Here is a 27,766-nt window from a genome sequence, read left to right on the forward strand (position 1 = left end):
GCCCAGGTGTGAGGGGCCAGGTAGAGTACCTCTGCCTCCCCCCGATCTCCTCCACAAAACTGCCCCTCCTCCTGAAGCCTGACCCCCAAGTCACACGTTCCTTATCATGACCTCACTGGGTAGTGATGACCTCACCGGCCTTCTAACAGTTTCCATGGCCGCGTAACTGCCAACGTGCTGCCCTCAGAGAAACTTCCCTGACAGTTCTCCACCAGATACCGATCTCTTTGGTTGTCTGAGTGAGAATGTGTGACTGGATCGTCTATATTAACTCAGACCTGTGCTCTGTTCCATGGGTGGGCAGTGCGGCAGGTACACCGAGACCGCCCGGAGGCATGGTGTACACACAATCTCACCTGGCTGCCTCATGTTCCTGTGGGGTTTGCCCACTACGTATACCTGAGCGCGTTCCCAGCTGTAAGTAATACCAGTGACCTGGGACACCTTCAGGGACCCACAGTGCTCACTGCTGAGGACAAGTGAAAGGTCATCCCTGGACAAGTGTGCAGGATGGTCCTGATCTTTATAAATGTAGCTTCCCCTTTGGGCTACAGGATGCTTCCATTCAGACCCTTTCCTGATTGGCCTCTTAGCAAAAGACAAGTGCATTTTTGTTGGCAAATGGTAAATGGAGCAGTTTGAGGAAGAGGGCCACTCCTGAAACACACCTTCAAACCCAGGCACCTCTGTGCTGTCATGGAGACATCTATATCGGTGCCCTCAGACACATCCCATCCTGAGCTGCTGAGTACTAGGGGAGAGGGTGGTGCCATATTGATGGGAAGACTGGAAGCACCAAGAGGGATGTTGAAGTGCTAATGAGACTGGGGGGCTGAGGAGATGGTGTCCCAGGAGGCTGGGTTGATGTGAGCCTAGACTTGGTACCCAGAACGCGGTTCTCAGTCTCCTGATCACTCTGCCTCAGTACTTGGCCTTGTTCTAATCTACATAAAAGTATCAGAGGGCTAGAGTTCAGTGTGGTGGAAACAGGCAGTATAAATGGGGCCCAAGAGGGGTTGCCAAGGTGGGAGGGGTTCTTCACCAATTTACATTAGATTATTTTTTTCCAAAACCTGAAAGACATTTCCATTAAAGCCTCAGAAGTGACAGACTGCAAGAAATGTTTTCTCTGTTGTGGAAGGGAGAGATGGAGAGGCTCATGATTGCAATGACTTTCGGGTTCTACTGTTTTCCCTGGAAACGGTGAAGAGACTTGCTCATGTGCTGCAGCCGTAGGCTCTAGGAATTGCTTTTGCAGCCAGTGTCCCTTCTCTAGGGACTCATAGAGGTGATGGGCCAAGGCTGTGTTTTGGATGTCAAGTCGATTAAAGGTCTTCAGCCAGAAACTGGGAGAGACATGAGAGAGGGAAATTCTGGCAGGAGACTGTGTACAGCAGAAGTGACTGATCAGTTCTGATTTTCTTTGCAGCAGCAGTGGCTCCCGTTTCTCCTCCTACCCCTGGTCAGTACCATGTCCCCTACCGAGGGTGTGGAGAAACGCAGTTGGGCTGGCATGGGGAGACATACTGCCTGGTTGGTGGCTACCGGGCCTACGGGGATGTTCCTTTGGCCACGCCAGCAACGATGGAAGCAGAGAAGCCAGTCCCCAGACGTGCTCCCAAGAGAAAGCGCGCTCTGGAAGAGTCAGACGAAGACCTGGGTTGCCCCAGACCCAAAATCCGGCGATTGGAGCATTCAAGCAGCTTCGGACTAGAAGGTGCTTTGATTCTCAAGCAGGGTGGCCCAACCTCTGGGCACATCCCCTCTGCAACAGCCCCAGTAAACCAATGTCCCATCCTTACTTTCTCAAGGTCGGCAACAGCGAGTCCCCTCCTAAAGAAGGTTCTCTCGCATTGCCACTCTCTCAAAGGCTGCCCCCAGTGTGGTTCCCTCCTGTGGGCCTGATCAGCCTAAGGGCAGAGTTGTCTCTTTCCTTCTCTGAGTCGGACCAAATCGTCTTAGTAACACCTCTTCACAGTGGTGACCATGTGTTTCACGGGGGCTGCTGCTGAGCCTTTATCTCATCCTTTCACGGTGGAGAGAGGGAGAATTATAATGATTTTTACTTCTAGGGGAGAGGGTGGTGCCATATTGATGGGAAGACCGGAAGAACCAAGAGGGCTGTCGAAGTGCTAATGAGACTGGAGGGCTGAGGAGATGGTGTCCCAGGAGGCTGGGTTGATGTGAGCCTAGACTTGGTACCCAGAACGCGGTTCTCAGTCTCCTGATCACTCTGCCTCAGTATTCGGCCTTGTTCTAATCTACATAAAAGTATCAGAGGGCTAGAGTTCAGTGTGGTGGAAACAGGCAGTATAAATGGGGCCCAAGAGGGGTTGCCAAGGTGGGAGGGGTTCTTCACCAATTTATATTAGATTATTTTTTTCCAAAACTTGAAAGACATTTCCATTAAAGCCTCAGAAGTGACAGACTGCAAGAAATGTTTTCTCTGTTGTGGAAGGGAGAGATGGAGAGGCTCATGGTTGCAATGACTTTCGGGTTCTACTGTTTACCCTGGAAACGGTGAAGAGACTTCCTCATGTGCTGCAGCCATAGGCTCTAGGAATTGCTTTTGCAGCCAGTGTCCCTTCTCTAGGGACTCATAGAGGTGATGGGCCAAGGCTGTGTTTTGGATGTCAAGTCGATTAAAGGTCTTCAGCCAGAAACTGGGAGAGACATGAGAGAGGGAAATTCTGGCAGGAGACTGTGTACAGCAGAAGTGACTGATCAGTTCTGATTTTCTTTGCAGCAGCAGTTCCTTTGGCCACGCCAGCAAAGGTGGAAGCAGAGAAGCCAGTCCCTAGACATGCTCCCAAGAGAAAGCGCGCTCCGGAAGAGTCAGACGAAGACCTGGGTTGCCCCAGACCCAAAATCCGGCGATTGGAGCATGGTGCCAGGAGGTAGACCCCACAGCATCTTGCTGGCTGAGGCACTCTGAAGAGAGGGCAATGGTTTAACTGCCTAAGGCAGCGAATGCCTCTTCCTGCAGTGACCCACCCCGTCCCCCCACTGCCCACTGCCACAGATCACAACCTGCGTCGTTCTGTTTGAGCCTTCCTCAGCCAGGAGCCTCCTGCCACACTAAATGGCCAAAAGCAAGGAGCCTCAGAAACTGAGGTTTGAAATGACAGTCTGCCCTGAACATCCCAGGGCTGAAGCTGGCCTGGAAGAAAACGTGACGTTCCTCTGCTCAATCCTCAGGGGCCCCTTTGTCAGCTGAAGACAGAAAAGTCTGCACTCTGCGAGCCGAGAAGAATGCAGGAGCAGAGACAGGGTGCAGAGAAGCCTTAGCAGGCTACCACATGGGCTCCTGCTCTGAGCCAGTGTCAGCGGCCACCACCACAAACCAGGGGGGAGCTGGGTTTTTTGAAACTGAAAGCAGCAATCTGTGGCTTCCCAAAGAGCCTCCTGCCTGGGGTCTCAGGAGGCAGGATAGAGAGACCCAGGAAGACCTGCTCCCTGAAGCAAGAACAGGATGGAGAGTCAAGCAGCACGCACCCTGCCCCGAGGTTCACATGCTCCTTTATTCCCAGCCCTTTCTGTCCCCAGGGGGGTCCCTTACTGCTCAATGTTTTTCTGTAACAGACTTCTAGGGTCGCCAGTGCTCACACTTAGGTCACTACCCCTGTGCTAGGCACTCCTGCTACCCAGGAAAGGTTCCAAAGGCGGAACAGCTCCAGGGGGTGCCAGGGATCAGAGCAAAAACTGGAGAGGCTGGGGATGAAGGAGTTTGGGCACAGTCCCTAAAGCATCTCAGTGGTTGAGCTTCTGTGAGAAGGCACATCCCCTCTGTGTGTGTGTGTGTGTGTGTGTGTGTGTGTGTGTGTGTGTGTGTGTTGGAGGGAGGGGGTCCCCAGAGGAGGCAGCTAGGGGGAGGGCCTGAGGCTGGAAATGGGGAGTGGCGTGCGGCCTCTGAGCAAGCACAGGCACTTAGCCCTTGAGGTTTCTGGGAAAGCTAGAGTCACAAGGGCCTCGAGATAAGGCAAGTGTAGCAGCAGAACCCAGGTGCCAGGTCTTTTCTCAGAACCTATACTTCTTCACGAGGCCAGGCCTTCCATGCTGAGGTAGGAGGGATCCTGGCCAGAAGGTCGGCCAGCAGCCCTGGGAGGAAGGTTGCTGCGATGGGGGCTCTGCTGCCATGGAAATGACTTCATTTCCTTCCACTCAAATAGCCTACTGACTGGGTTCCTGCTCTGCTGAGGAAAAGGGTCGTTGACTCTCCCCAGAAGGTGTTCAGTTCACCTCCCAAAAGTCCCTCTCTTCAGGCCCTGGGGAGGTGTAGCAGCTCCTGAGGGCGCTCTTTCCTGAGGCTGGCTGCCAGAAGTGTGTGTGTGGGGGGGGTTCCTGAGAGTTCCCGGGTGCTGGTTGAAGTCCCCAGAGAATGGTCATGCAGGTTGGGGAGTCAAGTAGGTGGAGAGAGAAGGTCGGGGGCAGAGGGCCCCTTCCTGAATCCAGAGCTCACAAGGTTCCCCCCCCATTTCCAGAAACTCTCTCTTCCCCCACACCAGCCCACATGGCCCCGTACCGGGAAACCGGGAGCCCAGAGCACCTGTGGCCGCAGAGACACTGGCACGCAGCCCTCGGAGTGGGCGGGGCCGGCTGCAGGCAGATGGGGACGCGGTGTGCTCCCGGGAGGCCTCGGGCTGAAGGTGGCCCTCTGAGAGAAGCGGCCCAGCTTGGCCAGGAAGGTTAGAGGCGGGGGAGAGCAGCCTAGGGCGCCCCCTCGGAGCAGTGGGAGTGGGAAGAGGCGCAGGGGCGGAGGGAAGCCGCGACGGGAGGCGAGTGGGCTCTCAGCAGAGGCCAGCTTAGCCCGCGGGAGCTGCCTCGGAGCAGGGGGCGGGAGGGCAGTGCCGCCCCGGGGCTGCCGGGCTTCGCGGATCGCGGCTCTCGCACACGGCTCGCAGGGCCCTGTGACTCTGTATCCCCTCCCTCACCCCGCCCCCCTCGCGAGGCCGCGCCGCTGGGTGGCCTGTGTGGACGGGCACAACCCCATCGCCCGCCCCTCCCACACCCGCCTCTGCCCACCCGCCTGGCCCTGCGCAGCTTGCGGCCCGGGGGCCTCGAAGGTCCCCGCGCACTCAGCCAGCGGCCTCTGCTGTGTCTGCTGCTGCTGCTGCTGCTGCGTCTGCTGCTGCGGCCGGGAACCCGCGTCCAGACCACGCCGGGCACCTCCAGCACCCCGAGTCCGCGGGAGCGCACGCGGGCCCTGAGGCGGGACTTCCCGCTTGTGGACGGGGGGCTGCAGTGTGTGCGGGCTGGTGGGGGCCGGTGGGGGCCTAGCCTGGCCCTGGGCAGGGGAGGAGGTCCGGAGCATGCAGAGCTAGTGGGGAGGCTTCCTCACACCACCCCTGGATGTCCTCTCCATCATCTATGGATGCCCTTCCCCTTCTCTGTCATCCCCTCCCTGGTGGGAACCCCTCAGCCCAGGCCTCAGCTGCTCCTAGTATAGTCTGTGTGACAGTGTGAGGTGGGGGACCCCCCGGCTGGCCCAGGCCAGGCAATGTGTCCTGCCTGATCCCAAGACCTAAGGAGCCCACCCATTTGCCTTGACCTCCCTCCAGCCACAACGACATGCCCCTGGGTCCTGAGGCAGTTTTACCACAATGGGCTCCAGGATGTTAATCTGTGCAATTTCAGCCATGGCCAGACCAGCTTGGACAGGCTGAAAGACGGTCTCGTGGGTGCCCAGGTACCAAAGGGACACACAAGGTGCCACCATGGCTGCTGGGGAATGTGGGGCAGTTTGGGGGCCTCAGAGACCACAGGTGAGTCACACTGGAACTAAGTTACCATAGTGGCCTAGAAAGTGCCATGCCATGGATGCTGGGGGCTACAGGGGTCACAGTGAGACAACCTGACGGGCATCCGAGTACCACAGAAAAAGCAACGCATTCCATGTGACTTCTGGGCACAGTGAGTGCTGTGCCAGCTGAGGAGGCTATGAGAAGCCCAAGGAGTTCCAAAGCCCAAACCGAGCCCTGGCCTTCCCTCAGTTCTGGTCAGCCTACGCCCCATGCCAGACCCACGAACGGGATGCTGTGCGCCTCACCCCGGATCAAATTGACCTCATCCGCCTCATGTGTGCCTCCTATTCTGAGCTGGAGCTTGTGACCTCACTTAAAGGTAGACGGGGGACTTCCCTGGTAGTCCAGACGTTAAGACTCTACGCTTCCACTGCAGGGGGCTCGGGTTTGATCCCCGGTGGGGGAACTAAGAGCCCTCATGCTGCGCGGCACGACCAAAAAAAAAAAAAAAAAAAAGGTAAACAGACTGGTGGTGGTAGGTGCTAGGGACTTCAGTAAGCTACCCCTGCCTCTGAAAATGATCATCTGACCTACCTGCCCCCAGCTCTCAACAATACCCGGAAGTTGGCTTGCCTCATTGGTGTGGAGGGCGGCCACTCACTGGACAGTAGCCTCTCCATCTTGCGTACCTTCTATGCGCTGGGTGTGCGCTACGTGACACTCACCCACACCTGCAACACGCCCTGGTGAGCGCAGTGCAGATGGTAAGGGCCCAGTGAGGCAGGGATCTGCCCAAGATCACGCTGGGGCCCAAAGCAAGTTTACCCCTGGGATCCGCCCTGAACCTGGGGTGGGGAGGGGAATGGAGGTTCGCAGAACAAGACTGAATCCCCAGAAGGGCCCTCCTACTGCCAGGCACAGCCCAGTTTGGGTCCCTCCTCTTGCACCAGGGAGTTGCAGGTGTAGACGGTTCGACAGAACCTCTTTCTAGGCTCTTGTAGCCAAGTCATGGCCACCAGTCAGACTGCCTCCTGGCCATCCTGCAGGGCACAGAGCTCAGCAAAGGGGATCCACCCCTTCTACAGCAATGTCAGTCGGCTGACCGGCTTGGGCGAGGTAAGGACCCGGGTTCCATACCCTGCCCCACATGAATGTACAGCCCCGCCTGTTCCCTCCAGATAAATGCACACAAGGTAAATGCAGCCCTGATGCCCTCTCCCCATCCTGTCCCTGCAGAAGGTGGTGGCAGAAATGAACCGCCTGGGCATGATGGTGGACTTGTCCCATGTCTCGATGCTGTGGCACGGCGAGCCCTAGAAGTGTCACAGGCACCTGTCATCTTCTCCCACTCAGCTGCCCGGGGTGTGTGCAAGAACACTCGGAATGATCCTGATGATATCCTGCAGCTTCTGGTGAGAGACTGCCCTGGCCCTCAAACCTAAAGCAAGAGGTTCAAACCGGGAGCCCTTGAACCCGAGCCTCTTCTCCCTCAATTTCCTCAAACCCCAGGTTAAGTATCTTCTGCCCCCAAAACCCACGGTCCACAGCCCCTGAACTCTTGAGCCCTAGGTGGGGGTCTAGGTGGTAAGATACTCCACCACACCCGGAAACCCAGGGCCAAGACACCACCCAGACCAGGGCTGCGGCTCCTCCATTCACACAAACCCAGAGAGGAGACGACTCTGACCTCAACACCTTCCTCACAGGGGCCGAGAGAGTGAACAGGCAGCTGGCTGTGCTGGGGGCCAAGCTGACTGTCCACCGGTCCGCCCCTGCAGAAGAAGAACGGTGGCATCGCGATGGTGCCCTTGTCCGTGCGGGTGCTGCAGTGCAACCCGTTAGCCAACGTGCCTACTGTGGCAGGTGAGCCTCACCCTGGGCTCTCTGAAAACTCTGATTTGGAGCTGAAGCTGGGTCCAAACTTGGGGAGGACTTCAGAAGAGCCCCAGTGGCTTGACCCTCCTGTTGGCAATAGGTACAGCTCCCAAAAACCCAGTAACGGACGGTACACAGCACCTTGGTGCCATGTGGAACTGGAGCCACGGAATCAAAACTGCGGTACTGATGGGTAGCAGGGAGGCTGTCAGACACAGAGCCCGGGTGCTGCCCATCTGTGCCTCTGCAGGGGCTCCTAAAGCGCACTGCCCCTACCTCTGGCCAAGGGACTGGACAGCTCCTTAGGTCTCTGGGGTCTTCATCAGTTGTACTCTTGTTCCTCTCTCATCCTCCACACCCGGGGAAAGGAGCCCCCACAGGTTCTCAAGGAGACTGGGAGGCAGGGTGAATCGTGGGTGGGAAATGGCCCAAACAGGGGGCTCTGGGGTCCACTCCAAATCTGAAGTCCAGTCTAGAGCCAGCTGGGATCACTTCAGATCAAACCTCAGGGCCCTCGAGTTGGTACTCTCGGTGCCAGGCCACGAAGGAACTGGACTGTTTGGCCTACAGGCTGCAAAAAGGGGAATCAACAGAGGCCAGTCATCACCCCCACCCCTGCCCTGGAAGCCCCACACTGCTGACTTCCCATTCTTCAGATCACTTCGACCACATCAGGGCAGTCACTGGATGCAAGTTCATCGGGATTGGCGGAGATTATGACGGGGCTGGCCGGTGAGTGCTTCCCCATGGCTTGTCTCGGGCTGGCTGGGCAGCAGTGGGGCTTTCACAGCCACCGTGCCCACCACACTGTGGTCCTCATGGCCTTGACCATAGCCTCAGGTGTGCTGGCCCAACTGGTATCTCCCCTCTCCCAGGGTCTGCTTCCTGGGCTCTCCTGTCTGCTTGGCCCTACTCTAGGTCATCATATTTGTCTAAAACACCACACAGAGCTCATCTGCCCAGCATCTGCGCCCATCCAGTGCCAGCAGACCCACGGCCTCTGAGCAGACTCTTCGCAAGGTCTGGGCTGGGCTGACCATCGTCTCTGCCTGCAGCTGGGTCTGTGCATGCAGGGGGGTCAACCCAGTTCTTAAAAAGCTTTTCTTCTCTTTATAAATGGAGGCAAAAATTGCATTCAGTGAAAGGCATAGATCTTAACAGTACAATTCAATGAGTTTTGACGAATAGTCGAGGCGCTCTTGGGGCCTTCCTTTGAAGGATGAAGAGCAGGAGTGAATCATTTACTCTCTCCAAGTCTCCATTTTCCATATCTGACCAGGGCTGGGGTTCAGTGGACCCTGGACACATAGGGCTCTGGTTCTGACTCAGGACCAGGGAACAGGTCTGAGGCCCAATAGCTGGCTGGCTGGCGGCCACACAGGTTCCCACAGGGGCTGGAGGACGTGTCCATATACCCGGTACTGATAGAGGAGTTGCTGAGGCGTGGCTGGAGTGACGAAGAGCTCTGGGGTGTGCTTCGAGGAAACGTGCGGCGGGTCTTCAGACAGGTGGAACAGGTATGCTGGGCTGGGCAAAAGAGTAGCTCTGAGCAGGTGGTCTGAGCAGGTGTACGTGGGGGTGCTGTGAGAGGTGCTGCCCGCTGACTGCCGCCTCCAGGTACGGGAGGAGAACGAGGGACAGAGTCCCTTGGAGGATGACTTCCCAGATGAGCAGCTGGGCAGCTCTTGCCGCTCCGTCCTCCCACGTCTGCATCAGAGAGAGGATCTGGCTCCAGACCAGAAACTAACCAGAGCTGCGGTTCGTGGGAATCCCATTTTGTCACCTAAGTGGTCATTCTCAAAATCTTGCCCCCACATGGGCCCAGGCCTCACAGTTTTTGCTGCCTTCCCAGTCCTCATTGTTTGGCTCTGGTGATCCAGTTAATCCTGCCAGATGTCACTTTGGCAGCCACAGATACCCCACAAAGTTTCCTTGCATGCGAGCACAAACATTTCCTATGTATTATTCTCTTCTGATAATTCTTTCAATGTATCCCTTCTGGCTTTGTGCAAAGCGATTCTTTGTTTTGTACACGGGGACCACATCTGGGAAAACATCGCCGCACCCTCATAAGTGACAGGGGGAGACCCGAACTGGCCAAGCCATGACAGGAGCTCGCCGCTGCTGAGCTCTACAGATCCCGCCCCTTCCACACAGTTCGCCAATTCCGCGGCGAGCTCATCTTTCTTGATGTTCTTCCCTTAGGAGACGTGTACAATGCAGCAGGATTCTCAACCCGTTCCCCGTGGTCACTTGTGCTAGATGGAGCTTTGCAGTGTTCTGTGCCGGCCGTGGGCCGCTGGTGGAACACTGTGTGACAACTGCCTGCACAGGACTTCAGGGTTCATGAAAAAATGTCTGTCTTCCCAGCCTGACGCTGCTGAAAACCACGCTTTCCAGAGAAGGAGAGAGATCCAGCTGGTCCACACCTGCATACACATTTGTTGACATGTGCAGAGGACAGCAGGCTCTAGCAGGACCCACATCAGCCTAAATTCAAGAACTCCGGTGCCAGCCCTTGACAGCAGCTGAAGGGGGGTTTACAAGAGATGCAACCTCGAACCATACCCTAGGCTGAATCAGAGGTGCTGTTGGAAGAAACAGGCCGTTGTGTCACTTTCCCGAAGAGTTTGGCCACGAGAAAAGTCCCCCAGAGCCCAGCACTGTGGGAGAGGCCTCACCCACAGAGCAGGGCAAGTGTCCCAGGCAGGGTGCCCCGCGCCCGGCACCCCGCCAACGCAGCAGGAAGGTGCCCCCCCTACGCCCCAGACAACGGGAGCTCTCCCTTCCTCAATAATTGAGCTTCTCATCCAAAAGAGGTTCTCTTCCCACCCAAACATTAGAGCTTCTAAATATTTCAGGATCCCTGGGTTGTAGAGGGTCACTCGCCGTGCCCTTTGGATAAATGAAGCCAACGTCAGCTGCTTCTGGGCTGGCCTTGAACAAAACCATCAAGATGGAAAATCTCTGCTCCTGCCCTTCCTCCTGTCACCCCCCGTCAAGCCTTTCCTGCTGCATGCAATGACCCGGCTCTTTTGTGAGCAGGTGAAGAACACCCACGGTGCGTGCAGTTCTGTGGTCCCTGCAGAGATGAGGTGGGTGCGGGGGACCCTCAACCCTGCTGGCCTCTGCTGCCATCCCCAGGGCCCTTGATGTGGGCTTCAGCACAGCACAGCCAGCCTCAGGAGGCCTGTGGGACCACTGGGGCCCCGGTGGCGATCCCCTGGATGTTCCTGGGAACGCTCCCATGACTCCAAGGCCAGTCCTGCCAGCACCCAACTCCACCAAGCTGGCACTCCTTACCTTTTCCGGATTCCGTTCGCAGCTCCCTCCTCATACGCATTCTCAAAGCTTCCAAGAGGGGTGACCCCACTTCTCTGCTACAACTCCACCCTGAAGGCAGCCCCCGCCTGACAGCACCGCCCGCCCCCCCCCCCCCCCCGGCAGGGCAGCCCTGAGTAGCTGCCCCTCCACGTGCACTGTCCGTTCCCAGGTCCCACGCCAGCCCGCCGAGGGGTGGAGCCTCCAGGAGAGCCGCTGTCCGCTCGCACTGCCCCAGCATCACCACCGCCACTTGCCGCCACTCTGCACTTGCCTCCTGTGTGCTTCCCCACCCCGGTCCCCTGCGTGGGTCCCCCGCTGCGCGTACACAAGCCTGTGCAGAGACAGAGCACAGCCACCAAGTCTGAGCCTCGCCGCTGACGTCTGTGCTTGGAGAGGCTGGAGGAAGCTGCTCCCCAGTCGGCTTCACCGCAGGGTCCTGGTACCCAGTCTGCCTCCAGCAGGGAGGTGATGGGACCCCACGGAAGGATGCCCAGAAGCTCTCCCGGCCCGCGGGGTCTGGGGCTGTTCAGCTCTCTAATGCTGGGTCCTTCGGAGATAAAGTCTTCAGTCACCTGCCTGGGCACCCCATCCCCTCTGAAGATACAAACTCAACCTCCTCCAGGGTCTTGGCCTGGAGGGAGGAGCCGCCCAGGGTCAAAGCCCATCCCTCTCTCTTCCCACCTCTAGACCTGTGGGAAGGGCTCAGGCTAAACTCCCGGTGCCTCTTCTCTCAAACCCTCAAATGATAAGAGGTATGTCTGTCCACCTTGCAGGGTCCTTACTCCGCCTGCCAGTAGGCGACATGGTCCTGGAGGTGCTTCTTAAACTGCCAGTCTCACTGTCTTAGCCTCAGAGTTACACACGCCCAGGAAGGACCCCGGGTACACGGCGTCCCGTTACTCCCAACTCTACTCCTGAGCGTCAGGGTTAGCTGACAGCAGGCGACAACCCATTTCAGGGATTTCTCATTTCCAAGGGCTCTTGAATGCAGAAAGAGCCCTAAGAGTCAAAGGAATTTGGCTCCAGTGGTGAAGTTACAAGTCATCTGGCAAACACTTACAGCTGGAGGGCCAACTAAGCACCCCCTTAAATCTCACCACACAGACTCTGCTGATCCGGGCTGGCCGGTGTGGTTCTCCTAAGGTTGCTTGTGCTATCGATCATCTTGCTGTACCTCCCAGTTAAAGATACAGCCTTAGGAAGATGGCTGGACCCAGACCATCAGGCAATCATATTTACCCATTGACCTACCCTCTTCCTCCCTCCTTCCTCCCTCGCTTTGGAAGCTTTAGCGAAACATATTTCACTTCCCACTTTACAATGAAATCATTAGCCTCTAAATAATGCACCTTGCATGGATAGGAGGGCAGGCAGTCTGCACACACACCTGTGCTGGTCGCTCTGCCCAGTGAAAGGGAGGAGCAGAGTATTCCCCAAGGGGCTTTCTCGGAGCTTCGGAGGCTGAAATTTGAGGGTTGACGGGGTGTACACGTCAGGAAGTGAAAGAGAGAGACTCCAGCTGCGGGAGAGGAGGGGAGAGACTCTCAGTGGTCTTCCTAGGTAGTGAGCTGTCGGAGCGAGTGGCATTCCTCCCCATCTCGCCCATGAAACTGTAAACACAGCACATGTCTCTGTGTCCTTTTCCTAACAATGGATTATTTTTTAAAATCTTTTAACTCTGTGTGTTGTTGTACAGGAGGGTCACTGAGGGATATATTTGAGGCTAGGACCCCTAACTCCATGAATAGCAAAGTTAATATCTGATGCAGCCAGGACGTTGCAAAGCCTCTTGGGACCCCAGGCACCCAGGATCGCTGTGCACGGAAGAGCCAGCTGCCCATTCGCTGCTCATCCCCCTGCAGGCTCCCCTGTCACTTGCTTACCTGGCCTCCTGTCTGTATGTTCCCTGTTGCAGCTCACGGTGCTTGACTAACTGAGCCCGAAGCATTCAGAGCCTCTTCTGCTGGGTGCTCAGAGCACTGATCCCAAGAGCTGCACCACCAAAACAGGATTCTAAGGGTCGACAAAATGGGAAATCTCGCAGTTTATCCTCTTTCTAAGGACCCACTGTACTTTTTGTTAGTAAAGCCTCTTAGATAACCTTTAAGAAAGACACCTGGGTTTTTTTCCAAACTCACTCAACTTTTCCCATAATGAAATTTTTATTAATATCCCGCAGACGTGTGCTTCACAAAAGCACTCAGGAAGTCTTTTCCAGAAGCGTATAGGTCGTGTCTGCAACAGTAGTTCTCGTGCAAATGCAGCAGTGAACTTTGCATGACTGTTTCAAGGATGTTTAATGAAAGCCAAGGGCATGATTCCTAAAATGCAATTCAGTGAAGATAATTATACAAGGAAATAAACTAATATGGTTCAAGTCATTGGCCTTCTGGTAGACCAGTGAGAGGCATCTGCCTCAGACTGCCTACAGGGGTGGATGGGGCGGGGGACCTTGGATGGTCACTCCTAAAGGGCACTCCTCTCCCAGACTTTGTAAGTACTAAACAGCCCACAATTCGAGGTTAGACTCTCAGAGGGAAATCAAAAGCACTGTTATCTTGCTTTAATAATTGAGGATAGGATCTATATGCTTTGGAGAGGAGAAAAGCAAATGGCAGAGATGCCATCCAAGTAGGAAACTTGGTGAGCTAATCAGTATTCTCCCCTGAATGGAAGTCTCTATCCTCCTCCAGGACTGAGGCAGGGACGGACTTGCCTGAGGTCATATAGTGAGTTGGTAAGAGGAGAAAGTCACATCCAGTTCCCAGACTCTGTTCAGTGGTTACTCACCCTACCAACAACCCAAAGACCTCAGCTCTTCTTGAATATCTTGAACTGAGTTGTGGGCTTGTAAGGTGCCCAGAAGTTTTGTATGGTTTTGTTTTATTTCTAGTAAGTAGCTGGAAGTCTGAGACCACGGTTGATGCACAACCAGAGGAAAGGGAAGGAAAAGAGGAAAAAGTACATGAAGTGCGTCCTCCTGAACTCTTGCTATTTTGGTTTCAAACTTCACTTCTCCGTACTCTAACCATGAAAATACCGATGGTCATGGTGATGGCAGTGGCTGTGATTTACTGAGCACCCACTCTGTACTCTGTCCCGTCTTAAGCAGGCTCTCTTGATTCTCATGCTGGTTCTGTCTCATTTTTCTGACTTTTAAACCTTGGAATGTCCCACCCACTCCTCTTCTCCATCCTCACTCACTCCCTTGATGATCTCATGCAGCCCCAAGATTGTTAATGAACTACGCACTGATGAGCGTATCCCAGCCCCGGCCTCTCCCGGGGCCCCGGATGCTCACACGCCTCTGTCTACCCATCACCTCCACTTGGGTATCCAACAGACTACTGCTGCTTAATGCGCCTGAAGCCAAATTCTTGGTTCCTGCACCCCACAACCAAAGGGTTCTCCTTTCACCCAGTTCTCCGTTTCAATATGTGACAACTCCAGTTTACCCATCGTTCAGGACAAAATCTTTTTTTTTATTGCAAAAGTGTTGTTTCTTTTTTCTTAAATTTTTATGGGAGTAGAGTTGATTTACAATGTTGTGTTAGTTGCAGGCTTACAGCAAAGTGAATCAGTTATACAGATACGTATATCTGCTCTTTCTTAGACTCTTTTCCCGTACAGGCCATTATAGAGTATTGAATAGAGTTCCCTGTGCTATACAGTAGGTCCTTATTAGTTACCTATTTTATACACAGTAGTGTGTACGTGTCAATCCCAATCTCAGGACAAAATCTCGAGGTGTCTCTTTGTGTCTCACTATTCACCCAACCCACCCCTCATACTAGCTCATCCTACAGGTTCTACCTACAGAATATTTCCAGATTCTGACGGTCACTTATCACCACGACCACTGCTGAAATCCAAGCTCTCTTCCTCTCTCACCTGGAGATGCAGTCACCTCCGACCTGGTCTTTTGGCTTCTCCACTTACAGTGTTGTTGTTTTCTTTATTGGAGTATAATTGCTTTACAATGTTGTGTTAGTTTCTGCTGTACAATGAAGTGAATCAGCTATAGGTATACATATATCCCCTCCCTCTTGGACCTCCCTCCTCCCCCCCATCCCACCCTTCTAGGTGGTCACAGAGCACCGAGCTTACAGTCTTAAAAGCTACTTTCCACTGAACAACCAGAGTGGTCTTTCTAAAATATACATCAGGTCATTTCTCTGCTCAAGGCCACCAGTTGTTTCCCATCTCACTTAGAGTAACCCTGCCAGGCTGTATGATCCAACCAGCCCCTGCGTGCACACACACACACACACACACACACACACACACCCTCTCTGCCCTCTTCTCCTTGACCCCCACTTTCCCACCCCTCCAGCCACACAGAGCTTCTTCATGCTCCTTGAACTTGCCAAGCACTCTCCCACTCCAGCACCTTTCAACTAGCTCTTTGCCGTACCTGGACATCTATATGGCACCTCATTTTCTTCCAGGTTCTGTTGAAGTATCATCTTATCAAAGATGCCTTCCTTGACTGTCCTTTAAGAAAAGTCATCCCCACATGCATACACTGTCTCCCCTACCCCTCAGCCCGGCTTTATTTTTCTTCTAAGTATCATAACCACCTGACACAGATGTCATTGCCGTTTTCCATCTTCCCATGTTAGACTATTAACATCCGAAGAGGAGAGACTGTTCTGTTTACTGCTTGATTTCCAGCACCTAGAATACGCCAGAGTATGGATTTATATGTTCATATTATTTGTTAAATCAATGAGTGCAGGTACCGTGATCCAATTTTACAGATGAAGAAACAGAGACTCTTAGAAGCTGATTACCTGCCAAAGACCAGTAAGCGGTAAGTTCAACCAGTAAGTTCATCAGACACTGGAGTCTTTGCCTTGGTGTCCAGTCCCCTGTGGTGCCACCACGTCCATCACATTCACAACAATAAGGCATCTCCTTCTCCCGACCTCTCTTCTGCTGCTTCCGGGAAACAAACTGCTCTCGGGAGGTGTGGTGGGGAAATGCACAAACCAGCAACAGGCAGAGAGAAGTACAGGGTGTGTGCGGTTTTATTGGTGCCACACACCCGGCCTCTTCTGTCTCTTGTAATCGAGTTGCTGAAATGTGTACGGCTGGCCCAGATTCCAGGGCACCTACTCCAGAGGAAAAGCGGGGCTTGCAAAGGAGGCTGGAGATGCCCACGGCCACCTTGCTGAGCCTCATCACACACGCTGCTCAGGCTTCTGGATTAATCATGAGATGTGGAAAAGAGCAGGAAATCTACCTCCGTAACTGCAGCTCAGCTGGGTTCCTTAGGACATTTCCCAGCAGGCAGAGTGATCCCCGCTTTGCCAGTACTGCAGGCCCATCATTAAGCCCAAGATCCGCCATCCCCTCCTGGGAACAGAGTGCCTGACTCGCCCTCCCACCAACACCTGCCGGGGGAGCCAGTGGACGCCCCTGACCCAGAGCTGCCAACAGATGCCGCCGCCCACCTGGCTGCCACAGGATGGGGCCGGGAGGGACAGGGCAGCTGGCCCCAGTCCGGCTTCCCGCTCCCCCTCCCCCGCCCCTCCCCCCCAGCGCTGACTCCCCCCAGCTCTCGTCAAACAGAACCAGCTCTGCTACTTACCAAGTGTAGCACCTTGGGCACGTTATTTAATCCAAGCCTCGGTTTCTGCGTGTAAAGTGGGAGTCAAGATCACGCTGACCTCCTAGGGCGGCTGTGAGACTGACCGAGACGAGGTCTACATGGCAGCCAGCACAGTGCTTGACCCGTAATGGAGCCGGGTAGGTGGCAGCTGTCATCAACACAGACTCAGAGGGCTGGCAGGGGTATCAGAAACCTTTCAGCCAGTGGGAGGCACTGCCAACTACACCCCTGGTAGGCAGGGAGAGCTGGACCAGTTGCCAGCCAGCCCATCCCTCAGTCTCTGGGGCAACTGCAGGGGTTCCTACCAGCCCCTCCCTCCTTCCTGCATCTGATTCCGATGCCATCAGCAGTCAGTGAGCCCAGAGGGACTCTCCAAAGCTCCCCTGGCTTTCCAGTTTCTAATTTCTACCATGATAACCTACCGTGGGTCCAGAGAAAGGCAAACTCTTGGCCACCTGAGGGACAGGGAGGCAAGATACCCAGTCTCGCTGTGGCTGATGGTAGACAGCACGATGGCAACTCAGGTTTCTAAGCCTCCAAAGACAGTGGGGCCAGGCATGTGCCTACCAGCTTGGGTGAGTCTATTGCTACATCTTGGGGAACTGTGTTAGTCGCCTGGCATCCTGTTGGTGACATGACCTGGCTCACAGTGAGAGTGTTAACACACAGAAATCAGCAGACGTTGCCAGTCAAGGTGCCTCCCTTACCCCAACCCCCAAGAGCTGGTGAACGTTTATCAGCCCACCACCCAGCAAGACTGTTCTCGCTCCCCACCCCTGCCTTGGTTGCTTGTAACTACTCCCCTCCCACTACACGCCCATCTCAAGTGTTCCTGAAATAAACCGCCAGAGACAGGTGATGAGAAGCCACTGGGGATGCGGGCAGGGGGGCTGACCCCCTGAGCCAGCATTAAGGCTCCGCCTCCCTCCTTTCACTGTCTGTGCTCCTTCTCGGAAGAAAGTTCACCAGCAGGTATTTGGATGCAAAGACTCATCACCAAGATCTTTGCACCAGTGCTCCGAGGTGCATGTGGAGCAAAGAGGCAACCAGGAAAATGACTCAGAGCCCCGGAACTCTGACCTCTAGGGGACCACCTAGGGTCACAGAGACTTGTGGACTCCGCCCAGACCCCATGGAGAGCCTTGTGAGGAAGAGCTTGTGGGGCTGGTGGAAAAGGAGGGCTATCCAGTGTCAGCCAGCATCAGCGAGCTCAGCAGAGACCTCAGCTTCTCTGGGGTCACATCTGCATCGCCCCTTGAGGAAGCTGAAAGGAATCCAGGGCAGCAGCCTTGAGGCTGAGGGAGACGGAGCATCTCTGCCCCCATGCCCTTCACCAAATGGACACTGGCCGTTCTGTTCCATCAGGAGCATCGCTGAGCAGCAGCAGCTTCTCCAAGGACCCAGGGGCCCCGGATACTGGGAGTGGCACCGCGGGACCCCCGATGGGCATCCCCCTCCTCCCGCTCTCTCCCCCACGGAACCCCTTCCCTCCGCAGCAGTAGGTTTCTCCCTGAACTTTACCCTTAAGGGAATCTGGTGCATTCTCTCCTACAATATTTATGACCCACATCAATTTTTCATTCATCCCATCACTCAGCTTCTCAGGCGAGTTTGGAAACTTTCCCTCTGAGTTCTCCTTCTGCTGAGGGTGAGATGGGGACCGGAGTAAAGCCCCAGGGACCTGCTGCACCATCCGCCCCGCCATCCTCCTGCCCAGAGAGCCAGTGTCTGCCACGTTAACTGCCAGCCCGTCCGCCCCTCTTTCTAAGCCGCTCACAATCTGATTACACCTCAACGTCCAACCTTACACCCCACCTCTGCGGCCCCTGGCCCCCCCCCCACCCACTTCTCACTGTGATCTGCAAACACAAAGCTTCCCCTCCCTCTCTGGGTGGGGAAAGGGGTTCCTATTGCTTCTGACCCTGTCCTTCCTTTGGTGCATCTGGCCCTGCCTCATCCTCCAAGCCCAGACCAATTCCACATCTTCCCCCAAGCCACGTTTCCCCTCATCTAACCCCCATACCATCTCCTTGCTCATCCCTGTTTCACTTCAGCCAGTAACTAATGACTCAGTATTTAGCTGTTCTTTAACTATTCTCTCTGGCTGAAATGTAAGCTCCCTAAAGACAGAGTCTGCACTTTCACACTTCTGTGGCCTGGTTCCCATGGGGCTTACGGTATATAGCACCAGCTACGTAGCAGGTGCTTCATAAATAACTAGATACAGAAATAAATAGCAAAGAATAAAATAACATAATAAAATGATAAATAATAATATAATTATAAATAAACGATTTAATACATAACTTGGTGGAAATCATTTGGACTTTTCTCTAATTTCTACCATGGGTCTTGGTAGAAGACCCATGGTAGAAATTATTATAATTGGGTCTTGTTTTTATCTGGTCTAATCTCAGATGTAATGACGATAATACAGAGATGTTCTTATCTCTGAGAAATACGATAGTATGTTAATTATATTAATAATAATAACGATTGCTCCAATTTATTGAGCCCTTACTCTGTGCTGGAAGCAGCAAAGTGTTTTGCAGGCACTATCTAGCTGACCTTTCAGGTAAGTGTTGTTATAACCCCCATTTCACAGGTGAAACACAGAGAGGTTGTGACTTGTCCAAGGACACACAGCTAATACGCGTTAGAGCAAATGCTCAACAGCTGTAGCTCAGACCAGGGCCCATGCTTAAACGTCGCCTCGTTCCTGCCACAGCTAGTAGCCCTGCAGCCCTACATCCCTGCGCACAGTCTCCAGGAGGGCAGCCTGAGGTGTGGACAATGCAGTAGCCACCAAAGGCCGGTGCAACCAGCCCAGCGAAAGAGGAGAACCTTCAGGTAAATATGGGGAATGAGCATAAACACTTATATCTGCTCCCGCCTGAAATACCAGAAATGTTACGTAAAGGAATAACAAAAGGGTCGCTCCCCAAAGACAGGGAGAGGAGGGGAAGCCACAGCATCAACACGACACAACAACCAAGACCCAACACGGCCAAAATTAAATAAATAAAATAAATTAAAAAAAATTATATCAGAAACGAAAGTACTTCTATTTAGAGACAGATTCAGCAGTAAGGATACTGACAGCAACAGAGAAAAAACAAAAGAAAAAAAACATTAAAAATTAGAGAGTACAAAACAATGAGAAAGACACAGCCCAGGTTCATTTAATACAGGGACAACTAGTCCTTAATACCTTACCTGTCTAGTAGAAATCACTACAATGCAACTTATTTTTACTGTGCATAATGTCACTCTAATTTATCTAGAAAGGATTAAATTGTGTTCAGCACTTTCTTTTTAAGAAGCATGAACTCGTTAAACTTAAAAGTTTTTTAGTTAAAATGTTTATAACATAGAATCCTAAAATAGTTTTCTCCTGATAGTCTGCCTTCCTCTATATGTACAAGCAGTCATACGTGATGATCTGACTGGACCTGTTTAGAAAGAAAAGGCAACTCTGCCCAAGAAGCTACTTTGCATGAACCTGAGATGAGGTGGAAGAAGGAAAATCACTGGACTGACTGAAGCAGAGTGATGATTAGGGATCAATGAAAATAGAACAGTAAACTGAGGGCCATGAATCCTGGCACAGCAAACAGGAGTAAATGAAAGTTTTCAGGAAAATAGTTATGTGGGATGCAATATGCAGTCAACTAACCTTTGACCACGGTGCCCAAAACACAAAATGGGGAAAGGATAGTCTATTCAATAACTGGTGTTAGGAAAATTGATACCCACATGCGAAAGAATACCATAGACAAAAATTAACTTGAAATGGATTAAGGACTTAAATGTAAGACCTGAAACCATAAAACTTCTAGAAGAAAACATAGGTGGTAAGCTATTTGACATAGGTCTTCGCCATATCTTTCTGGATTTGACACCAAAAGCACAAGCAATAAAAGTAAAAATAAACAAGTAGAACTACATCAAACTAAAAAGTTTCTGCGCAGCAAAGGAAACAACCAACAAAATGAAAAGGCAACCTATAGAATGTGAGAAAACATTTGCAAACTACCTATCAGATAAGGGATTAATATCCAAAGCATGCAAAGAACTCATATGCCTCAATAGCAAAATTTAAAAAAAAATTCCAATTAAAAAGTGGGCAGAGGACCTGAATAGACAGTTCCCCAAAGAAGACATACAAATGACCAACGGATATATGAAAAGGTGCTCAACATCACTAATCATCAGGGAAATGCAAATCAAAACCACAATGAGATATGACCTCACTACCTATTATAATGTTTATTATGAAAAAAGACAAGAGATAACAAATCTTGGTGAGGATATGAATAAAGGGAACCCTTGTACACTGTTGGTGAGAATGTGAATTGGTGCAGTCACTATGGAAAACAGTATGGCGGTTACTCAAAAAGTTAAACATAGAACTACCGAATGATCCAGCAATCCCACTTCTGGATACATATCCAAAGGAAATGAAATCAGTATCCCAAAGAGATATCTGCATTCCCATGTTCATTGCAGCATTATTGACAATAGCCAAGATAAGGAAACCTGTGTCCATCAATGAACGAAGAAAGAATATGTGGTATATATATTCAATGGAATATTATGTAGCTATAAAAAAGAAGGAAATCCTGTCATTTGTGACAACATGAATGAACTCGGAGGGCATTATGTTAAATGGAAAAAGTCAGACTGAGAAAGACAAATGCTGCATGGTATCACTTACATGTGCAATCTTAAAAAAAAAAAAAAAAAAAAAAATTGAACTAATAGAAACAGAAGAGAAGGGTCCTTGCCAGGGTCTGGGAGATGAGGGAAACAGGAAAACGTTGGTCAAACGTACAAACTTTCACTTTTAAGAAGAATATGAATAAGTTCTGAGGATCCAATGTACAACATGGTTACAGTAGTTAATAATACTGTCTTGTATACTTGAAATTTGCTGAAACAGACTTTAAGCATTCTCACCACCAAACAGAACAAAAACAAAAACAAGGGTATGGGGGTAGAGGGGAACTATGTGAGGTGATGAAAATGTTAATTAACTCGATCAGGACCAGTATTTCCCAATGTCTAGGTGTATCAAATCAGTTTGTACACTTTAAATATATACAATTTTATTTGTCAATTATACCTCAAGAAAGCTGGGAAAACAAGAACTAAATAAATATTTAGTAAATGAAAAAAAGTTATGAGGTAGGTGTTTAGGAAATATTAATTAGGAAACACTGTACAGACAGGACTAGAGCAGACAGGTACTGCAAACAAGGAAGTAATCTCTCTCTTCTTCTATGGCAATAAACTAAGAGTACCCATGCCTGACAGCAATTCATCAGCAATGTCCCAAAATTCAGATTCCCAAGAGAAAGAACAAACGAATAGTAGAGAAGAGATGCTATGTATATCCTCAGCCCACAGCTTTATCTGTTTTCAGGCTACAAACCAGTTTCTTACAGTCCCCTGGGAATAGGAACATGAACCTGCAGGAGGATAATGGCTGCTTTAACATCACTCTCTAAGCTCATCAACGATGTGCTAATAGTTCATACATTTAAGCCAGACACTCGTAACTCATTTTCAGTGGTGCAATTGTCTAATAAATTGTTGGAAACTTTGAAAAATCTTCAGTGTTCCATAAAAATGAAGCCTTTTCACAATAATTGAAACCAGTAATGCAAAACAAATGTATTTCCTTGATAAATTTAGTTTTAAGTAAGCTTTAATTTATATGCTAAATTTTTTAATTTAGTTCAAGTTTTGGCAGAGACATGTTTATTTTAATTGTTGGCCTTCAAAACTCTAGCTTAGGAATAAGCATCTGCTTCTTTTCAATTTTCCGCAGAAACTAGATAAATTTCTTCAAGTTGCAAATGAGGGGTGAACATACACTGTATTGCTTCTGGAAAGGTTACAAAATTGCAGCACTTTTTGTGAATCCTTTATGAGAGATCTTACAGCATTACCCTTAAATCTTAACTAGGGTTCTTATATGTACTTACATTTAAGCTGTTTTCAAAGAACATAATACATTAGCATCTAGACCTTGTGCCCAAATAGCCCTCTTTGGAGCACTTGTCGAATACTCTAATACATTTTGAACTCCTCTCATTGCTTTATAGAGATTCACAAAACACATGGATCCTTTCTCTAAGATGAAAAACCTCCCAGAGGAAAAGCACAAACACAGCCTCAGCCCACCTATACTGGAGACCCTGTAACCAATCTGACAAACATACAGTGCGTATTTCTCCAGCTATAGCCTTTGGAAGAAATCAATAAAACTTTCAGAAAATTAAAGTTAGAGCTCTTGAAACACTGTAGGAGGTAACATTCATCCTTTGCAAATACCTTAAGAAAACTGACTTCTGAGAGAATCCAATCCCTATTATAAAATATTCTTCCTTCACCAGTAATGGCAACACTGGTAAAGGCACTGCTAAGCATGTTTGCACTCATCTGAACCAAGCAGGCATAGAACCTAGGTAACAACGCCCACTGGCTATTAATATGATTGAAACTATCTGTGAATTGGGACTCAGTTGATATTAAGATGTAAAACCCCTGAAAATCTACAAGAGCGTTTTCTTCTGGGGTGTTTTATTTCGTCGGTTTCTTTTTCAGTCTACCTTTTAAGGTATTACCCAATCGCCATGTTATGTATGGTGTCTAGCCATGGTACTGATGTTCATGATTCCATGAAATGGCATCTTTGCTTTACAAAGTATCAGGGTTATAACAGAGAGAGTGGTGAAGGACTAAGAAACATACTTTAATAGAGCCAGTTAACTTGCTGGACACTAACATCCAGTCAGGAGCCTCAAGTAAAATCTCTGCCCAAAAGTTTCAATTGCTAAATAGCAAGGGAATAATACCAAGGCCCAATCACAGAGTAGCAAATACCAGAGGCCTGGGAAAATCCCAAGAGAATAGCTTCAATGGCAGTGATTCTCAAATGTTCAAGGTACACAACAATCACCTGGTGAATGTGTAAGAACAGTTTCTGAGGCCGATCCTCTGAGATTTTAATTCAGCAGGTCAGGCGAGGTCCATGAATTTATAGTTCTAACACGGCTGGCGGAACCAGAGCTGCTGCTCTGAGGAACACACTTTGAGAACCACTGCCCCACCACTATTAAATCAGAGTCGGCAGTCTTCTAAAAGGCAAGGTGACTTGCGTGTTCATTAAAGTTTGAGAATCACTGCTTTAGGAAATGAGGCAACAGGTTTGTTTGGTTTTTTCCTTCTTCCTGTGATATCAGGATAGGGAGATGGTGAAAAGAGATGTTTTCAAAAGAAAGTAAGTGCTTAAATCACACTCTTTGTCATGAAACAAACCTATCTGGCCACCTTGCTCACCTTCCCCAATGAAGCATCACTCACTCCTTCCTTTATCCACCTCTCCATCCTCACTGTACCTTACCTAGGGCTCACGAGGTGACAGAGGTCCCATATGAACTTCAGATCTGCATGTTATAGATTTCCCGGGAAAATCTAGAATTCATATAATTGTTTTTCTAGTCCATAAAAATTGCACTGGCATTAAACAAAGAATCAAGTTTGAATTACATACGTTTAGAAAACTTTTCATGTAAATAACTTCACAAGAAATTCACAGAAAAATATTGTTTTAGACTGATTGGCAACAGGGCCACGACAAGAGCAAGAAATGTCAACAGAGGGGCCTCCTGTGGTCACCCATGTCTCAGAGATGGAGGAAGGAAAGATAGCCTCTTGACTGATTTGCACTGTATGTAATTTTACATTACATGTAATTACGTGGACTAAACCAAGTGTAACACAGAAGACTAAACATGTTATCATTCCATGTGATGAGCCTCTACAAAGAGGAAAAAACAGAAGATGTGAAAAAAAACACTTTTTTTTCTACTTTAATTTTGTACCTATATGAGATGATGAATGGTCACTAAACTTACTGTGATAATCATTTCATGATGTATGCAAGTCAAAGCACTACGCTATATACCTTCAACTTTTACAGTGCTGTATGTCAATTATATCTCAGTAAAACCAGAAGGAAAAAAAAAAAGTGGAAGATGTGAATATATCAAGCCTTGGCAATGGGAAAGGCCTAAGTCCACGTGACTAATCACACCTCCTTCTTGCTGATTCATGCTATTGTAGATTCAGCAGCTCCAGCAGCGAAACAGCTTATCTGTTAATAAGCTACAGAAAGAAGAGCCCCAAGTCCCATCACGCACTGCAGAAATGTGAGTTGAACTGGCAAACATCTCCCAATCCACCACAACAACCCCTTGCCTCGCTTACCTGAAACTTTCACACATACCACATCTCCCCAATTATTTCCATAATCAGTGAGCCTATTGCTGATCTAAAACCTGACACATACATGAGTAGATTCCAGGTCTGTTAAGTACCAGGAGCAAAGGAGGACATAGAAAAACACCGCCTTTAGTCTCATTTTCTCTGAGAAATTCAGTGCACTGCAAGACAGCCCTGGACTGAGAACACGGAACCAAGGTTCTAACACCAGTTTTTCTACCAGATACCTTGAAGCAAGTCACTTGGCCTCTTTCATCTCATTTCTTTCGAAATTAGACTACATTATCATTCAGATACTTCCATATCTAGGAGTCTGTGATTATGCTGAGTATCCATGCTATTAGAAAGCCAAAGAAACAGCTACTCAGAAGCACATGGAAAATAACCATCTTGGATGAGACTTAAGAGCTGCAGTGGCACTAGCTCCACACAAGGCATCCTAATCCCAGGTCAGAACTCGGTACTGCAGGCTGCCCAGAAACTGGGGCATATAATAAGGTTTATTCATATGAGCATCCTTCCTAACTTATTCAACCAGAAGCCTTTCATGAATACCACCCAGATGCTGAAATTAGGATCGCCATCCTTAGGTATCAGGGATTAAAGTATGATCCAAAGAGTTCAAGTTGCCTCCAAAATGTCTGCAACTGCATGGAAGTTGAAGGCCTCGCTCACCTCATTCCCACCACATCCTGCAAATCCTTTTCTTAGAAGGAAATCAGAAACTCCCTTTTTTGAAGACAGATGGGTAATTCATGTACAACCATCTATGAGACTGCCTGCATGGGGCCTCCTTGTTTGAAGACTACAGAGATTTTAAATTAAAAGAACCATCTATGTCAACTCTGCCTAGATGATGTGTTCAAAGGGAAGACTCAAAGCAGCAAACCAGAGGGAACTTTTCGTTTACTTATTTCTCAAAAGCCAAATAAACCCTCTAGGAATGGTTATCTGTCATTTCCTTTCTCAGCACCCACTGTTCCTTCTTCTGGCTGCAGTCACAATTTTTATTTGCAAACCATGACTACCGCCCTCAGTGGACCCATGTCTTCTGTCCCAGGGTTCCTTTTCCTCTAAGAATTTTATGATCTGCATGAATCACTTTGCATAGATAACTAAAATTGATCATTAAAATCGGAAATTAAAAAAAAAAAAAAAGAGCATGCAACACCCTGTTCTTATTTTGCTTCAAGGATACTCCTACTGAGCTCATGGAGCTGAAAGCTGCAAAAACTTGAAGGATCCTCCTCTCAGGTTGAAAGACTAGGACATGAAGTACCCAAGTATGCCACACAGAGTTCAAGAAAAGGAATACAGCCAGATCTTCCACCTAAGTATCAGGAAGAAATCGGAGGTAGGGAAAAGAATTGGGGTAGCTCAGCAGTAGCCTTTTTCTTAACGTCAGAAGCCTGATTTTTATTCCGAAACAAGACTATAAAACAGCATTTCCCAGACATTCTCGCATGGAGGTGTAATCATGTGACTGTGTCTGGGCCAATGACCTGCAAGAACAAGTGTTATGCTGGCTTCCAAAAGGCTCTGGCAAAAGTCCAACTTAATGAAATGAAAATGTCTGATTAGACCTTGACTTGTCCTGACAACTCTGGTCACAGGGAAAGCAGTCTTATTGACTCATCATGTCATTTCGCTCAACTATTAATGCAAGGAGTATCATGAGGAAGAAAGAACTGCTTGCAAATGTACAAAGTAAGCAACAAATACCCCTGTCAACAGTATTAAATTATTTATCAATCACACACTACAGGTTATATCACAGTAGTTACAATGATGGAGGCCACTGGGTCCTCATCAACAAAAAGACTGGTTCTTCCACTTTTAGGACAGTTATTTAGAGCAGGGGTCCCCAACCCCCCAGGAACCTGGCCGCACAGCAAGAGGTGAGTGGCGGGGAGCGAGCGAAGCTTCATCTGCCGCTTCCCATCACTCACATTACCACCTGAACCATACCCCCAACCCCCCGTCCGTGGAAAAACTGTCTTCCACGAAACTGGTCCCTGGTGCCAAAAAGGTTAGGGACCGCTGATCTAGAGGACTACAGGGCACTCAGCGTTTATCAGGAGTCTGTGCTTTCACAGAATCTACTCTTCAGTAAGTCTAGAAATCTTTTATCCTTGGCCCTAAAAGCCAAAATCAGGGTTGTACTTTATTATAATCAAGGTGTTCAGGAATTTCTGGTGAAAATAAAAGTTTACACTCAAAAGTGAATAAATGTTCCTGAATCTACCTTTCATCTTTGGTTAATACGTTTCTTGCTAAACAAGCCAAATTCATAAAGGAAAAGACAGGTTACCTCATAACACTTTCTTTTCAACTAAAGCAGTAAAGACCCACACTAACACTGCATTTTTTTACTTCCAAATTCTATACATCAGGCTTCTCACAGAAACTTTCACTTCAGCCAGTGGAATACCTTGCAGGAGGCAGGCACTCAAGAAATATTTGTTAAGGTGACTTGAACATAGTAACACATTAGGTGAACATTATAGGAAGTTAGCCTAAGGGCTCTTCACTGAGAAGAAAACAGCTTTTTACCATGTTCTTTATTGCCAAGTGAAAGGATATACATATATAGCCTTGTTCGCTCAAAATGTACCCTCTCCACATCACTGACATCCTGTAAATGGCCATAAATCACAACTGGTCCTTGTCATGAGAAAAACTGTGTGTCAACTTGAGTGTGTCTGCCTTAAACGACAGGTGCAAGGGTAAAATCAAACATATTTAAGTGCTTGGGAAAGAAACACTGCTCTACAGAAGCAAGGGACTATTAGGGGCAGGAATTATAAACATATACACCTTTTATAGCAATAGACTCCAGACAGGAAATCAGGATGAGACTGGTCTTTCCTGGCATTCATTTCATAGAGTTTAGTTTTGTCTGATGAATGTTTAAACCCAA

The 27,766-nt window shown here is 49.7% G+C and overlaps 2 long non-coding RNA genes and 1 pseudogene across 12 annotated transcripts in view; 2 read left to right on the top strand and 1 right to left on the bottom strand.

Annotated features, from left to right (window-relative positions):
* The window catches only part of LOC309623775, a 103,380-nt gene that overhangs the window by 62,650 nt on the left and 12,964 nt on the right, over nucleotides 1-27,766 (bottom strand). For 6 of the 10 annotated variants that reach the window (XR_014241617.1, XR_014241618.1, XR_014241619.1 and 3 more), the window contains exon 2: nucleotides 12,824-12,953. This is a non-coding gene — a long non-coding RNA (uncharacterized lncRNA). Of the gene's footprint in view, nucleotides 1-11,265; nucleotides 11,488-12,289; nucleotides 12,460-12,823; nucleotides 12,954-27,766 lie in introns of all 10 variants that reach the window. The other 4 variants (XR_014241625.1, XR_014241626.1, XR_014241627.1 and 1 more) reach the window with 3 other exon arrangements.
* LOC309623088 (dipeptidase 2-like) lies at nucleotides 5,715-7,513 on the top strand (annotated as a pseudogene). Its single transcript has 5 exons — nucleotides 5,715-5,762; nucleotides 6,018-6,120; nucleotides 6,301-6,487; nucleotides 6,788-6,857; nucleotides 6,978-7,513. The product of its transcript is annotated as a dipeptidase 2-like (transcript).
* On the top strand, nucleotides 18,389-27,367 carry LOC309623787. Its single transcript, XR_014241643.1, has 2 exons — nucleotides 18,389-19,404; nucleotides 22,665-27,367. It is a non-coding gene; the product is annotated as an uncharacterized lncRNA (long non-coding RNA).

Source organism: Balaenoptera borealis (genome assembly GCF_965194805.1).
Source record: "Balaenoptera borealis genome assembly, chromosome: 2".
NCBI classification, from domain to species: Eukaryota; Metazoa; Chordata; class Mammalia; order Artiodactyla; family Balaenopteridae; genus Balaenoptera; species Balaenoptera borealis.